Source organism: Cydia strobilella, chromosome 25 (genome assembly GCF_947568885.1).
Source record: "Cydia strobilella chromosome 25, ilCydStro3.1, whole genome shotgun sequence".
In the NCBI taxonomy this organism is placed as follows: domain Eukaryota; kingdom Metazoa; phylum Arthropoda; class Insecta; order Lepidoptera; family Tortricidae; genus Cydia; species Cydia strobilella.
Genome location: NC_086065.1, coordinates 3,012,367 through 3,027,581, shown reverse-complemented (window position 1 = coordinate 3,027,581; position 15,215 = coordinate 3,012,367). Strand labels below are relative to the sequence as shown.

Sequence of the window (15,215 nt, the reverse complement as noted above, 5' to 3'; positions counted from 1 at the left end):
ATCAGTAATCAGTAATTTATTGCTTTCATAGGTACAATAAGGTCTTACATTAAAATGGTGATCTAGCTATGAACCCTGTAAGGGCACTGCAGATTGAGCACGTAACTTAATACTATAATATTACCAAAGATAGATATAACTCCGTAATAGATGGATACAGTCTAAGGAAAAAACGTGCCTCGAAGATTACGAAAATTTGATTCTCGATCAGAGGGCGCCACTAGTTTTGGCCTACACTCGTATAGAGGGCGTTGACGGTTTCGTTTGTTATTTATAATTTTAACGCATATCAGTGAAAGAGCATGGGTCAAAATCATAAAAATAATTAATGCAAATAAAAAAAATCATTTATCCATATTTAAATACATTTTATCGTATTTTTATAAATATTAATTTTTAGTTTTAAAGTGTGTCGACAGATGGCAGTGAATTTACTGGGGTTACAAAATTTACTATGACAGTACCGCTCTAGTATAAGTTACTCTATGGTTACTCTATGATATTACATAACATACCCCATATATATAAATTTAACATCATGAGAGGGCCTCTCCCCTTTGCCCAGCATTGGGACACAATAGGCTCACACATGAACACAACATACACGTAACATTCATAAGATCACAACATAACATTAATGAGATCTTTACATTTCTATTATATGTTATATCTTCTACCTAACATCACCTTGCTTTTTTTGCATTGGTACCTCCTTTATACCTATTCATAATTTGTGAAAAAAGTTCTAATATTGTACGAACGCTTGAATCCTGAGGGATAAGCTCGGCCGCACCTTCCCATACAAACGGAGTTCCGTTCTCATTTTAGAACTACCAGTTGGATTATAATGAAACTTTACACATACAATGACATGAGGTATATCTAGGTCTGTAATTAATTTATATAGCTCCAGTTTATAAAACAAACGAAATAGAGCAAAAACAAGTTTTGTATGAAAAATTAAAATTCGCTGTATTTTTTTAACTATGCTATCTGAAGCTACATAAACTAATTACAGACATAGATGTACCTTATCCTATTGTAAATACAAGGTTTCAGAGCAAACTACATTAGCTACTAGTTTTAAAATGAGAGCGTAACTACGTTTGTATGGAGAACCGAGCTTGCCGGGGACCCTAAATGACTAAAATTTTTATTTTCACTATTGAATTCAACTGAATGCTTGATAGTTATTGTTTTATTATGACATTTTAATATTTTGTAAATGCTTTCTTGACTTTTGCTTTGACTGTTTGTGATTTGTTTTGTTTTATTTAATCTGTTTATTTTTTTAAGTGCCTATAGGTACCATTTTACTAAGCAAAATGCAGTTCTAATTATGATCCTGACACTGATCCTATTCAGAGTCGATTCAATTAGTCTCAATGCGCTGTATCCTTAAGTACATTTTTTGAGAATAACTAAACATTTTTTTAATGATTAGCATGATTATTTGTCACATTGTATATCCTACATATTTTATATATGTGTGACCGTTTGATAAACAAAAGTGAGATGCTGTGATGTGCGTATGTTTCTCTTTATAAGTAACATATAAGCAAAGATAGATATAACTCCGTAATAGATGGATACAGTCTAAGGAAAAAACGTGCCTCGAAAATCAAGAAAATTTGATTCTCGATCAGAGGGCGCTACTAGCTTTGGCCTACTGTCGTATAGATGGCGTTGACGGTTTCGTTTGTTATTTAACAATTTTAACGCATATCAGTGAAAGAACATGGGTCAAAATCATAAAAATAATTAATGCAAATAAAAAAAATCATTTATCCATATTTAAATACATTTTATCGTATTTTTATAAATCTTCATTTTTAGTTTTAAGGTGTGTCGATAGATGGCAGTGAATTTACTGGGGTTACAAAATTTACTATGACCGTACCGCTCTATCTTATTATATCCTCTTAAGTAATTCACGAAAAAAACAAAAAAAATGGAAATTTGAGCTAACTGAAATTGTACTCGTAGACTGCGTGTTATCTATTTAACCATTATATCATGTTTCTACTAAACCATTAAGCTCGGGATTGCAGCGGTAACAAAATGGAGTGATTCTCGTCAAAGCCGCTATTCTTTAACGGATGAGGCTCCGTGAACCGAATTTCGATCACCTCATTTACAAACAATGGTTAAATTCATTACAATTAACGTTTACTTCCGTAGTGAAGATGTTTTCGGAAGCAAATTCAAAATTTGATTTATAAAAATTCGATTCGATAAGATTTAAACTTCAACTTCAACTTCTTTTTTTTAATAAGATCCGATCCCACTCCGATCCTTTTTTGAATTCTTATTATTAAGTTTGACATATCTATAATAATTCAATGTTTTTAAGAATAGTAACTGCATCAATAAATTGCTCTGATATTAAGATTAAGGTAATATTTCAAACTTGACAATTTAAAAGTGCTTGTTGCTAGGCCTATTTGAATAAAGAATATATTGACTTTGACTTTGACTAAGTTGAATAACGTATGGGTATGTAAATCTATAATTTAGCATTTTATATAAATAGGTACTATTTTCGCTGGCAATATGGTAATATTTATTTAAATATATCTTCAATGTAAATATGCTCGGATCGGAATGAGATCATTTTTCATCTTTTCATTCATAAAATTCCGGGCATTTTTAGCACACCTTACACCGGCTACGCCAACCAAGTGTTATTTCAAAAGCTAAGCGAGCATCAGTCACTGATAAGCTTCGAAGGACCAAAAGATGTACGGGTTGTACATCTGAGCTGATATGATTCTTGATCTTGATGGTTGATTGATATCTTGATGGAAACACTGATTTATGTATATGTCTTTATTTATAACCAAGGTATATAATGAGTACTAGCTAGGAGCACGTATGTACGTAAACTGAAATATAAATCGAATTAAAGCGTAATCGCATAAACAGCAATCATTCATTATATTAAATGCTGACGCGAGAAATGTGCGATGCTTGCATTGTACAGGCTATGTGCCAAGGTGATGGCAACGCGCGAGGAATGGGAATTGTCATGCAAAGAGAATTTAATCACTACGTTTTACTGTCATGTAGACTATTTGACAGCTATCAACTGCAATAATATTATTAATATGTGACGTTTTCAACCAAAAGGTACATTGTCGCTTGTCGATAAGGTTGATTTCAAATTAAGGCTATATGGAAACAGCGCCTTATTGACAACCGACAATAAGTACCCTTTTGATTGAGAATGGCACATATATATCTCATAACCTGATATACATAAAACAAACGCGTTATAAAGATACTGACAGGCTGACAGACTGGTGGCTCAGTTGGCAGAGCGCTGGAGTGCCTGGAGTATCTATCCAGAGGCCGTGAGTTCAAGTCTCACCCAAGGCAGTAATTTTTCCACTTAAATTTATTCTAAGCTTATCATCGTTTGCAGACGTTTCTGCTTGTTAAAAACTAATTTGACACTTGTGTTTGTTAGAAAGAGACAGAATTGGAGGTCTCGATACGCTGGTTTACCGACCTGCGCACACGCAAGCAACGCGAACGCGGCGCGACCCACGCCAACTTTCACAGTAACGGTCACGCCACTGGCCCACTTACTGTTGACATAACCTGCGCCGATTTATGCTCATCTGGCCGTCGATATAGGTTAAGATTTAGATAAAACATTATATCTTCTAAACATGTATAAATTAATAAAATGAAATACATGTCATATACTAAAGAAAGAAGGAGCAAGCCCACAAAATGGCTGAGGCCGGATTACAACCGGCGTTTTCAACGGCGGTGGCATAGGAGGTGCAAGCGCATACTGCTCGCCCAGTTGCGGGCTTAGCACGGTAGCATTTTTATCGCCTGTCACCATGCCTGTCACGTTCTAACAAGTAAGTAAGTGCGAAAGTGACAGGTGATAAAAATGCAACCATGCTGACTCCGCTGGTCAAAGACGTCTAATCTTTCTAATAGGTGGGGAGCCGGCGATGCTAAATGTGTAATACTCGAGCGTCGTAGACCTATTGGAATTGATAAGAAGAAAAAAAGGTTATATAGTTGGTCGAGCAAATCTTGTCAGTAAGTAAGAACAAAAAAAACTACACTCAACCCCTTCTTCTGGGCGCCAGCACCAGTGCAAGACAAAGACAGCATGACTCTCTCCGTCTACGCCCGAAATGAGACAGTCCCTTGACAAACTATATAAAGGTTTTTTTTTCAGCTAGCAGGAAAGCGTATATAGATTTTTTTCAATTTCGGGGGTTGGTGTGGAGGGTTAAAAATATCTTCTTCTTTACGCAGCGTCTTACGTAAGCGAACAACTCGCGAACACACCTCTTGACACCTCTATATGTATCAAAGGATTGATTCACCCCGTGCATCGCTTCGCTTTGCATTCGCGTGTTGTTCGCCTACGTAGTACTATGCGTTAGTATATGACATCTATTTCAGTTTATAATGTGAAATATTAAATAAAATAATTTGATTTGATCGCAAAGCCACACATTTAAATTTTAAAATCGTAAACAGATTTGATAATGTTTCTAACATTATTATCCCGGCTTTCTTGCCACTTGTCACTAAGAGCCGGTTATCACGCTAATGAGAACTAGCACGTCGCTCCGGTGTATGAGCGTGACAGCAAGGGGTGTCCCGCTCGCACGCAGGAGTGGCGAGCGAATCCGCATCCAGTGTAAAGACCGCCTTAGTGTTGTTTTGAGCAACAGGCGTATTTTGATTTAAATAACAGGATATGAATAAGATCGGGATTAGTTATGAAAATCTTCATTTGATGTCACTCATAATCATATTTTGTGCATACCCGACATGCCCTGATATTCAAATTAGTAATTGCACCTAATCTGCTAGCATGAGTGACGTTATCGCGCGAGTCCATATTTGAAGTCGCGCTAGATGTAGCATAGAGTCGCGCGCAACGCAACTAATTTTTTTACTGTCATTAGATACAAATAGAAAATTGTCCACTCGAAATTTAAGTAGAAAAATGACAATGAACTAGGAAAATTGTCTATCCAGCTTACAGGAAAGTTTGTTTTTCTTGCGAGTGTTGATTTTGAGTCCCGAGAAAGGGAAAGATTCTATAATTGAGTCACGAGCGAAGCAAGTGATTCTAAGTTAGAATCTTAAGCGTAGCGAGGGACTCAAAAACACGAGATGTAAAATAACTTGGCTTTCGTGTGACACATATAATTTTTCACCTCAGTATGTATTTCGAATTTGTAATAGACACCGAAGTATTAAAGGGCAGTTCATGGCCTTCACTAATTTAAAAATCTACTTTGTTTCACTCCCTGGAGTGAGGAAAGTCGCACTTTCGTCACTCCAGGGAGTGACGAAAGTAGGCTTGTTCGAGCTGCTGAAGTGAAAAATAATTATGTCCAATAGTAAAAATGTCAAATATTTGTCCATTTTTGTTTACGTACACTCATATTCAAATCATTTATTGCATACATGTGTTTAGGTCTTATTCATATGTTAGATTACACCCGTAACATGCACCCCTAAGAGCATAGCAACACTAAAAAAATATACCTATAATTTATAATGGACAAAATTGCATTTTGGCTTAATTAATTTACGACTATTACAAATTTGGTTAAAAATAGTTTTTAGCACAGAATAACTAATATGTTTTTAGCACAATTACATTTTGACTAGATTCACTTTGGATAATATTACTTTTGATCCAACTTCAGAATGGTCATTTCAAGTGGACGATTTTCCATTTGTACCTAATGACAGTAAACCAACTCAAGCCCGTCTGAACGAAGATTATCGAGTTAATTTTAGACCATGGAACAAAGGATACGGTGAATTGTGTTGAGCACTTTGGCTCAGAATAAACTATACGATTGTGAAAACACGCCACTTGCACCATCCCACTAACCCGGGGTTAGTGGGATGGTGCAAGTTCGTTTTCTATGGAAAGCATCACGTGATCACCTGTCATGTCATAGAAAAGTAAGCGCCGGAAGCTCCGGCCCGGACACGGCCCGTTCTAAAGTGAGTCATCCTTTAAGCGGTTAAACCGTTAACCTAGTGTCAAATTGTACTGGTAACCATGCTAACAACAGGTTTAACCGGTTAACCCCGGGTTAGTCGAATGGTGCAAGTGAGCATTAGTATGTTAGTTAGTGTGAGTCAAATCTTGGAAGCAAAATTTGACCCACTTCCCGATTTCCGATTGAGCTGAAATTTTGCATATGTAAATCGGATGATAATGTAATGTTAGGATGACATGGAGCTGATCTGATGATGGAGACAGAAGGTGGCCATGGGAACTCTGTGATAAAACAACGCAAACTAATTGTTTGGGGTTGTTAGAATTGTCTCGATGAGTATTAGTTGCCTGAGGAAAGAAAAGTACAGTCAGCGATAAAAGCTTGTGAGCGTTTTTAAAAAATAATGTACATTTCATTCACGTCTTCAAAATATTAACTTCTTGGGCTCATTTTACTCAGAATCATTTGTATAGGTACATTCACGCCTCATACATGAAAAAATGTGGCCCTAAAATTTGTATGAATAAATATTTTTCCAGTGCGTCACGTCACGCTCATACAAATAAATAATTTATTCATACAAAAATATGACAATCTGGAAAGGAAATCTTGGGGAAATAAAATGAGCCCAAGAAGTAAATATTTAGAAGACATTAAATATTTTTTGAAAACGCTCCCGTACCTACCAAAAATTAAATTTATGCCAAAAACTTTTGTTGTTTGTTGGAAAGATTGGTGCAATGGTGCAGTTATATTTCGTCACTTGACAAAATTTATTAGAAATGTCCTTGTAGCCTAAGACCCACCATACACAGTTCCCTATTTATAATTTGAACCTTGTTGTATAATAAATTAGGGTGACTTTCGTTTGCTTTACAAAACAATGAAACAAAAGAAATACTACTTTATGTAGTTTTGGTAAGGTTCAAATTAGATTGAAACAAAGTGTACATAGTAATGCACATTGGGCCTTACGAGGTTAAACTAGTCCTACCCTATAAAACCAGACGGTCTGACCACCACTTTATCGCTATACGTTTTATCTAATCATGCGATGCAGAACTGGTTGATCAGGAAGCGAGTGCCGTTAGCGCATGCGCGGGTCGTTGCCTAGCGATACTCCTAGCAGGGGTGCGAAACTCCTCGCTTCGGGCAAACTCGGCTGCGTTCGGCTCAGCATTGCTCCGAGCAATTATTAGGGTTGGCACAAGGGCCTGACGCTCTTTCCTTTGATAGAGAAAGATAGTCTTATTGCGATTCCTATAAGAGGAAAGAGAAAATAGTGCCATGCTTTGTCCTTATCACCGACCTGGTGGCATCATAGGTAGGAGGCGATGGCGAAATACTGAAATTTATAAGAGTGAAAGAGAAAAAATCCTATGCTGCCCAAATTTTATATGAATATTCTTCCTCTTACCCCCGGTCGCTTGGTGGCGCGTCTATAACTGCTTGTATAATATGTCTGTGGGTTGGCACAACTTGACGTCCCTTTGCGTTCACGACCACAGATAAGATAATGACTTGAATTTTGACAACCCTAAATAGCCGAAAGGGATACTGCCATATATTAGAAAGGGATAGCGTGATTCGACCCTGAAACGCTGTCAAACTTCGGTTTTGTAGGAAGTGTCCTTTCTGTACAACAGTACTGGTTATTTATTCTGTGCTACGTGCTAAGTACTAGCTCTTGTAGCAAGATGACAGTCGATGGTATAGTCGGTATCAGATATATCGGAGCAGCCGAGGTGGTCAAAATATCTGAACACGCCCTCTAACGCCTTGACAATACAGGCGTGTTCAGATATTTTTGAGCGCCTTGGCCGCTCCGATATATCTGATGGCGACTGTACCCGCATATCGACAAACGCAGTCCGAATGCCGAATGCACTCCGCGTGTGAGACAATATCCTCAGTCTTTTCCTAACTGTGTCTCCACTTTGTGGTCTCCACATTGAAACAACTCACGAACAACTTAAATTAATTTACAAGTTTGGGAACTAATCAAGTTATTTTATTAATTAGTAGATTGTTAACCAAGGGATGAAAGGCACTCATTTCTGCCGAGGTGTCTTGGCGCTCGAACGCAGTGAGAGCGCCAATAGTCCGAGGCAGAAATGATGCCTTTCACCCGAGTTAAACACTCTACTTTTCATTTCGAATACGAGGAAAGTAAAATGCATGTGTTTTTTCAAAAACATGACGAATAATACATTTTTATAGTATTTATTGAGGGAACTTTCAATTAAAAATTCAGGCAAAAGTATCGTTATTTATGGAATGGAGAGTCAAGTATCACAATGGAAATTGTATAACAAATCCATTTAAACTCAAATTTCAATTGCTTATCGTAAAAAAATTAAAAATATCGTACTTCGAACGTAAAATGCTCTAGTGCAGACACGTATCATTTTCTGCGCACCTTTTAGAACAACAATGACCCTCTTTCAGAGCATGAGAAATGAAATAGTTATTTGTTATACAAGGGTGCAAAGTTGTATTTTACCTGCGAGTGTGGAATTGAAACACGAGTAAGCGAAAGGATTCTATAGTTGAACCACGAGCGAAGCGAGTGGTTCTAAAATAGAATCCTGAGCGTAGCGAGTGTTTTAACACACGAGAAGTAAAATACACTTGCACCCGTGTGTAACACAAAACTTTTGCCCTCACTATAGCGAGGAAAGTGCAACATCCACAGGCGTTAGATCATCTTCATCACTGGAATCACTCATTTTTTTTACGATAATACGATATTATAACAGAAAACTCTGGAAGTTGTGTATTTTTACGTGTCGGAGTCGGTGAGAAAATTTTTCAAACATCAACATCAAACATTTATTCAGCAAATAGGCCACAGGGGCACTTTTACATGTCAATTCAGAATTACATTCAATTACATTCAACATCATACAAAAAAACAAATGTTTCTTATGGATTTTAAGGTTTATGACTTAAAATCATTAAATAAAGCTAAATTGCGTATTTTTTATTAAATGCTCAAACCATTTATTTAATGATAATTAATATCGAGCGAACCATTATTATGAGCGTTTTACGTTTTATCTGTCAAAAGCTACTTAAACACGCTCCATCCAAGGTCAAATTACTTTCCCCACTAGTGGATAAAATGCGTTTTTCCCCGCTTGTTTTAAAGGATAAAAGACGGCTTTCCGAGCTAGTGAGGGGAAAAGACATTTAAATAGGCTAAAGACATAGATAAAGATAAAGTGACATACAACGAAAAGACTTAGTTATAGACATATATAAAGTTACGTTTTTAGGGTTCCGTACCCAAAGGGTAAAAACGGGACCCTATTAAGACTCCGCTGTCCGTCTGTCTGTCACCAGGCTGTATCTCACGAACCGTGATAGCTAGACAGTTGAAATTTTCACAGATGATGTATTTCTGTTGCCGCTATAACAACAAATACTAAAAAGTACGGAACCCTTGGTGCGCGAGTCCGACTCGCACTTGGCTGGTTTTTATTTTTGTTTATTTCTCAGTGCACCCACCTTGACGCTTTTGTTAGCCCTATGGTTTACTGGTAGAGAATGCCTATAATGGCATTAAGTCCGCTCTCTATACTCTTTTTTATGTGCAGTAGTTTAAAATAAATAAATAAATAGGTCTTCCGAGTTTAGAAAGTTAAGAGAACAAAATACGCAAAAAAAATCTTGCTAAATTCGGAAGATTTAAGTCAATATTGTCAGAAAATATAATCTAAAATAAAACAAATTAATTAATGTGTCCACCCTCAGCGCTTAATATTCTGTCATACATATACCATAGAGTAACTTATACTAGAGCGGTACTGTCATAGTAAATTTTGTAACCCCAGTAAATTCACTGCCATCTGTCGACACACTTTAAAACTAAAAATGAAGATTTATAAAAATACGATAGAATGTATTTAAATATAGATAAATGATTTTTTTTATTTGCATTAATTATTTTTATGATTTTGAACCATGTTCTTTCACTGATATGCGTCAAAATTGGTAAATAACAAACGAAACCGTCAACGCCATCTATACGACTGTAGGCCAAAACTAGTAGCGCCCTCTGAACGAGAATCAAATTTTCTTGATTTTCGAGGCACGTTTTTTCCTTAGACTGTATCCATCTATTACGGAGTTATATCTATCTTTGCATATACCTACTGATCAAGGTTCAAAATTTTGCTGATTAAAAAAATATTCATGTAAATAACAATGATTAAATTATGAGTAAACAAGTGTCTAGTAAATACTAAGCTAAATAAATGTAGCCCATCGGGGTCATTGCCCCACAAGAAATATCTTAAACTGTATGAGGTATGAGTAAGTATTGTTATTAATAGTTTAATTTTCCGAATTTAGCATGATTTTTTTGCGTATTTTGTTTTCTACTCCTGCTAACTCGGAAGATCTATTTGGGGCATTTTCTATGAAAAGGACCCTTATTGTCGATGGCGCTTACGCCGCACAACGCTCGGCATTGTATTTATAAGCGCCATCGACAATAAGGTCCCTTTTTATAGAAAATACTACATTGCTCAGAAAAATGGTTGCAATAAAGAATTATGAATTATGAATTATGAAATCAGGTATCATAATTTCAGAAATTCGACAAAAAAATTGGAAAAAATATTTTATCCATCGACGCGAAGAAACGTAGCAACACGAAACAAAACGTCACAAAAACTATGTAGTGAGACCGGCAACGCACGTGTGGCACCTCCGCTTCCAGTCTACGGTCACCGCCTTCCATCAGGCTAGCCATATTGTTGTTTACCAAGGGCCTGACACTCTTTGATAGAGAAAGATAGTCTTATTGCGATTCCTATAAGAGGAAAGAGAAAATAGTGTCATGCTTTGTCTTTATCACCGACCGGGCATTTATTCATGGTTATGGCATCATAGCAAGGAGGCGATGGCGAAATACCGAAATTTATAAGAGTGAAAGAGAAAAAGGATTATACTGTCATACTGTCATTTGTAGTTAGTAGTTTTTTTTTATATACCACGTCGGTGGCAATCAAGCATACGGCCCGCCTGATGGTAAGCAGTTACCGTAGCCTATGGACGCCTGCAACACCGGAGATATTACACGCGCGTTGCCGACCCTAACACTCCTCTCCCTCGTTGAGCTCTAAACTCTCTAGTTGAGTTTCTGACTAAATGATAGTTTTTAATTGTAACAAGTCTGATATTTAAATTGTAATTGGTTCCTCGCGATACAGGCACTGCCTAGTGCGGAGACCCCTGGAATGTCTGTAACCTTTAGCTGAAAATAAATGATCTTTATTCTTTATTCTTATTCTTAACATGAAACTGTCAATACATGAATATGTCTTTCTTTTACCCCTGGTCGCTCGGTTTCATGTCTATAACTACTTGTATATACTATGTCTATGTTGTTTACCATCACGTCAGTATTAAAACAAACCGAAGATCATGTATGTCATGTCCACTGAAAGAAATGTTTGCATAACAGTAACAATAGTTATTTGTTAACAAGGGGGCAAAGTTGTTGTTTAACCGCTCTGCTAAATATTGATATCCGAGCGAGCGAATGATTCAAAAATCCAAGCGAAAGGTTCGAAAAGTGAAATCTTGAGCGTTGCGGTTTCAGAATCTTCTGAAGCTTTAAGGTTATGTTTCGTAGAAAGAAATCAGCGTTTAATTTGCATGTATGACTCAGTGGGCAGATGCAATCGAGAAGGGAACAGGTTTGAAGCCGGACAGGTGATCAGATTACAGAGGGACCCACATTCGACAGGAAATATTGTGATGCTCAAATATTCTCAGTTGAGAAATTTCTTCTGAGTCAGAAGGAAAGTATTATAATTACTATTCTCATAATTATCATCATCCTTATAAGTAATACAGTCAAGTAAGCATAAAATAGTAACGACAAAAGTATCTGCCAGTGCCACTCTCTTATAGTTTTACAATTAGAGATGATTAGGTTCACGATCATAAAAAAAAAATCGTTTACTTCCGAAAAAAAATAGGTATGTACATCTACATTTTCACTCACACTAATTGTTCTGGATCTATCGGAATCCCTAATTTTTTTATTTTGAATTTTGAAGGGTACACGGAAAGAAAATGTCTAGTCACTTAAGTAACATTTTGAGTAATCGCGGTTTTAAAATTTGGAACCATGTCAAAATGTATGGTAATTCCGTGACCAGGTCTTTTTTAACTAAAAAAAAAGTTGTGTTACATATATTATACAGTGGTAGCAAAAGATATAACCAATAGTTCATTCATTAGGGGTTTCTTGCCCTAATATATTTCAGGACAAAACAGGGCAAGTGACTTTAGGACAAACGTTATTAGGGATTCCGAAGGAGACCCAATTGTTCTACGTAAAAAGACCTATCTTTGCTTGTAAAGCTACTAGAGTTTGGGATACTTTTAATGCGTAGTCTTATCATGAATGCAAATTACATCTGCTACTACTCGTATTTATGTTAACTTAAACATGCAAAATTAAGAAATGAGATTATTCACATTTAAAGCTCAAAACAAAGGGTGTGATTTCTGGTTTCTGTATCTTTTTGACAAAAAAATACTTAGTTTTATTCCAATTAGCTATGTATAAGTTGGGTGATATTCGCTACCATAGGTATATTATATTCTTGGTTCAGAATTTAGCCCTTTACATGGCACAATCTATACGGCAAAAATTACCATTCACTACTACGTTACTTATACAACTGTTTACAATTTTATCTTATGCAAAAAATGTAGGGCTGTGAAATGGCATTCAGGCTGTTTCATCAGATTTTAGTTTTTACATGGTAATAGGGTTAGGTAATTTTTAGAGTTCTGTACCCAAAGACAGTTGAAATTTTCACAGATAATGTATTTCTGGTGCCGTTATAACAACAAATACTGAAAACAGAATAAAATAAATATTTAAGGGGGCTCCCATACAACAAACGTGTTTTTTTGCCGTTTTTATAGATAATGCTACGGAACCCTTCGTGCGCGAGTCCGACTCTCACTTGGCCGGTTTTTAGTTGTTAGGAAATATAATGTTATGACATGTATAGGAACACTGCCTACCCCTATGTGATGCAAATTATATGTGCATTGTGTTGTGTTGAGCAACTTCTTGCGTGTTTCTGAATTTTCTGATAACAAATGTGCGGGTTCCGCACAGCTTGAAAATTCGCAAAATTCGTCGGAATTTTGTGAATGTTGTCGGTGTCGACAGAGAGGCAATTTGTATTTGTTGTCTATGTATGTTGTGTGTATGTGTGTATTTGTCTTTTTAGTTTAGTCATAGAAAGTTTGTTTTTGTATTTTTTAACCAATTTAGCTTGGTCTAATTCTTATTACTCTAGCATCCCACTGCTGGGCAAAGGGTTCCCCTTTTTTCTTCCACTCTATCGTTTTTATTCTCCCGTCATTCCGAGTGAATGCGCTTGTAAATAGACCGGCCTGAATTATTTGAAATAAAAAATACTTAAAAGTAAATTAGAATGTCGTTGAAAGCCTTTTGTCTGTAATAAATGACTCATTGCTGCAACCGCAACAGACTGTCAAACAAAGACACAATCTCACTTTCGCATAACTTAAATATTGGTGCCAATTATCTATGTCGCTCTTTGTTTTTCCTCCTTTCCTGTTGTATCATCCAAGCAACACAAAGCAATAAGCAACCTTACTGCAAAGGCTTAAGATTTATATTAAATTGACACGTCTTTCAAAAGGATTCAAAATTCGAAGCGGCCTCGATTGACCGTTAGCACCGTTCTATAAATGTCAATCTTAAAATATGATTTGAATAAAATATTGAAAAAAAAGCGTGGACTTTCTTATGGCATAAAATCGTGCAGGTTACATTCCGTACGGGACTGGTCATTTCTCTGACCTACATTCGAACAAGACGGCGCCGCGATAGATATTTAAGATACTTCAACCATTTTAGCAGTTTTTCTCTTAAAAAAAACCATTAATTTTAACTTTTTGGCATCTGGCACTTATTAAGGCAGATACGCGGGTGTGTATTAAAAAGGTTGGAAGGTATTTTATGATAACGCAATCGATAAAGACAAAATAAAAACGAATTAAAACTTGTGCCGAAGCTCCCCAAGAAACAACTTAAAAGGGTTTTTTATCATAGGATCATTCGTTAAAAATAGAACGCGCTCGGCCGACGTACAAAAAGTTTGTGAAACTTTTAAGATTTGCAAAATGTCACTGGAAATGCTTGTTTCTGCTATATGTGTGGCTTTAAGCGTTCTCGGGTCTGTAGGAAGAGCAATAACCTATGATTGCAGGGCCGTTAGTCCTACAGTCACTGAGCAGGGGAAAAAACTGCAAGTCTTACTAATTATAGTTTCATTTTATACAGTAGCAGAAATGGTTAACTTTACAAGTAATTAGTTAATTGCTACACTTCTAACACGGCTTATAATTATATCTTATAACTTAAAGTCAATTTAAAGTAGATTAAACGGCGGAATTCCTTAATTTATGTGCGCGGTAAATTAAAGACCGTTAGCAAACTTAGGGTCAGCAACGGTGCATTGAAATCAATTTTATATTCACCTGTTTAAGTCACAATCACCATCTCATTATCACAATATTTACTATTAAACTCAAAGTACTAGAACTTGAATGCTTGTAGTATAAAGAACCTTTTTTTGACAGCCGGGAGCGCGCGTGTTTGTTTTTTAAAGTTTTTTTTTAAGCGAGAGGCGGACGTTGCCGCAGTGCCTTGACCGCGACGCGACTAAGGCCTAACTGAACTTCTTTGGTCGTACAGGCTCTTCCCTTGATGACTTTCCACAGTTACTTTTCGCTCCGCTGCACTGATTCTTTAAGCTTTAGTAAAAGGAAAGCTTGTAGCTTGTAAACAAGGTTTTTGAGAAAGTTCTGTTGGGTTTTTTGATGGGCAATCAAATTACCGTTTAGTCAAAAAAGTAACAAGAACCTTTAGTTTATGTTTTTATTCGAACTATGGCGTCTTTTTAATTAATAAACTAGATTGGTAATCTTCTTGAGTGGATAATTACAATTATTGTCTTATTTCTTGAAGGCAATTAAAGATAATACAACCTGCAATTAAGTGAAAGTAGTTATTTATTGGTTTTCGTAGTTTGGGTTCTTTCTCAAATAGATATAGCTTGGGTGATTTGGGTGTCATTTTCAGTGAGGATCAAACGAAAGCCAGTGATACAGTTCCTTAATTAACTGCTTCCGATTTGACTC

The 15,215-nt window shown here is 36.3% G+C and overlaps 1 protein-coding gene across 1 annotated transcript in view; it reads right to left on the bottom strand.

The window, feature by feature from the left end:
• The window catches only part of LOC134752921 (serine proteinase stubble), a 54,186-nt gene extending 39,270 nt beyond the window's left edge, over positions 1–14,916 (bottom strand). The window contains exon 1 of the mRNA XM_063688704.1: positions 14,553–14,916. The gene's annotated coding sequence lies outside the window, so the exon portion shown is untranslated. The remainder of the gene's footprint in view (positions 1–14,552) is intronic.
• Between the last annotated feature and the right edge of the window lie 299 nt (positions 14,917–15,215).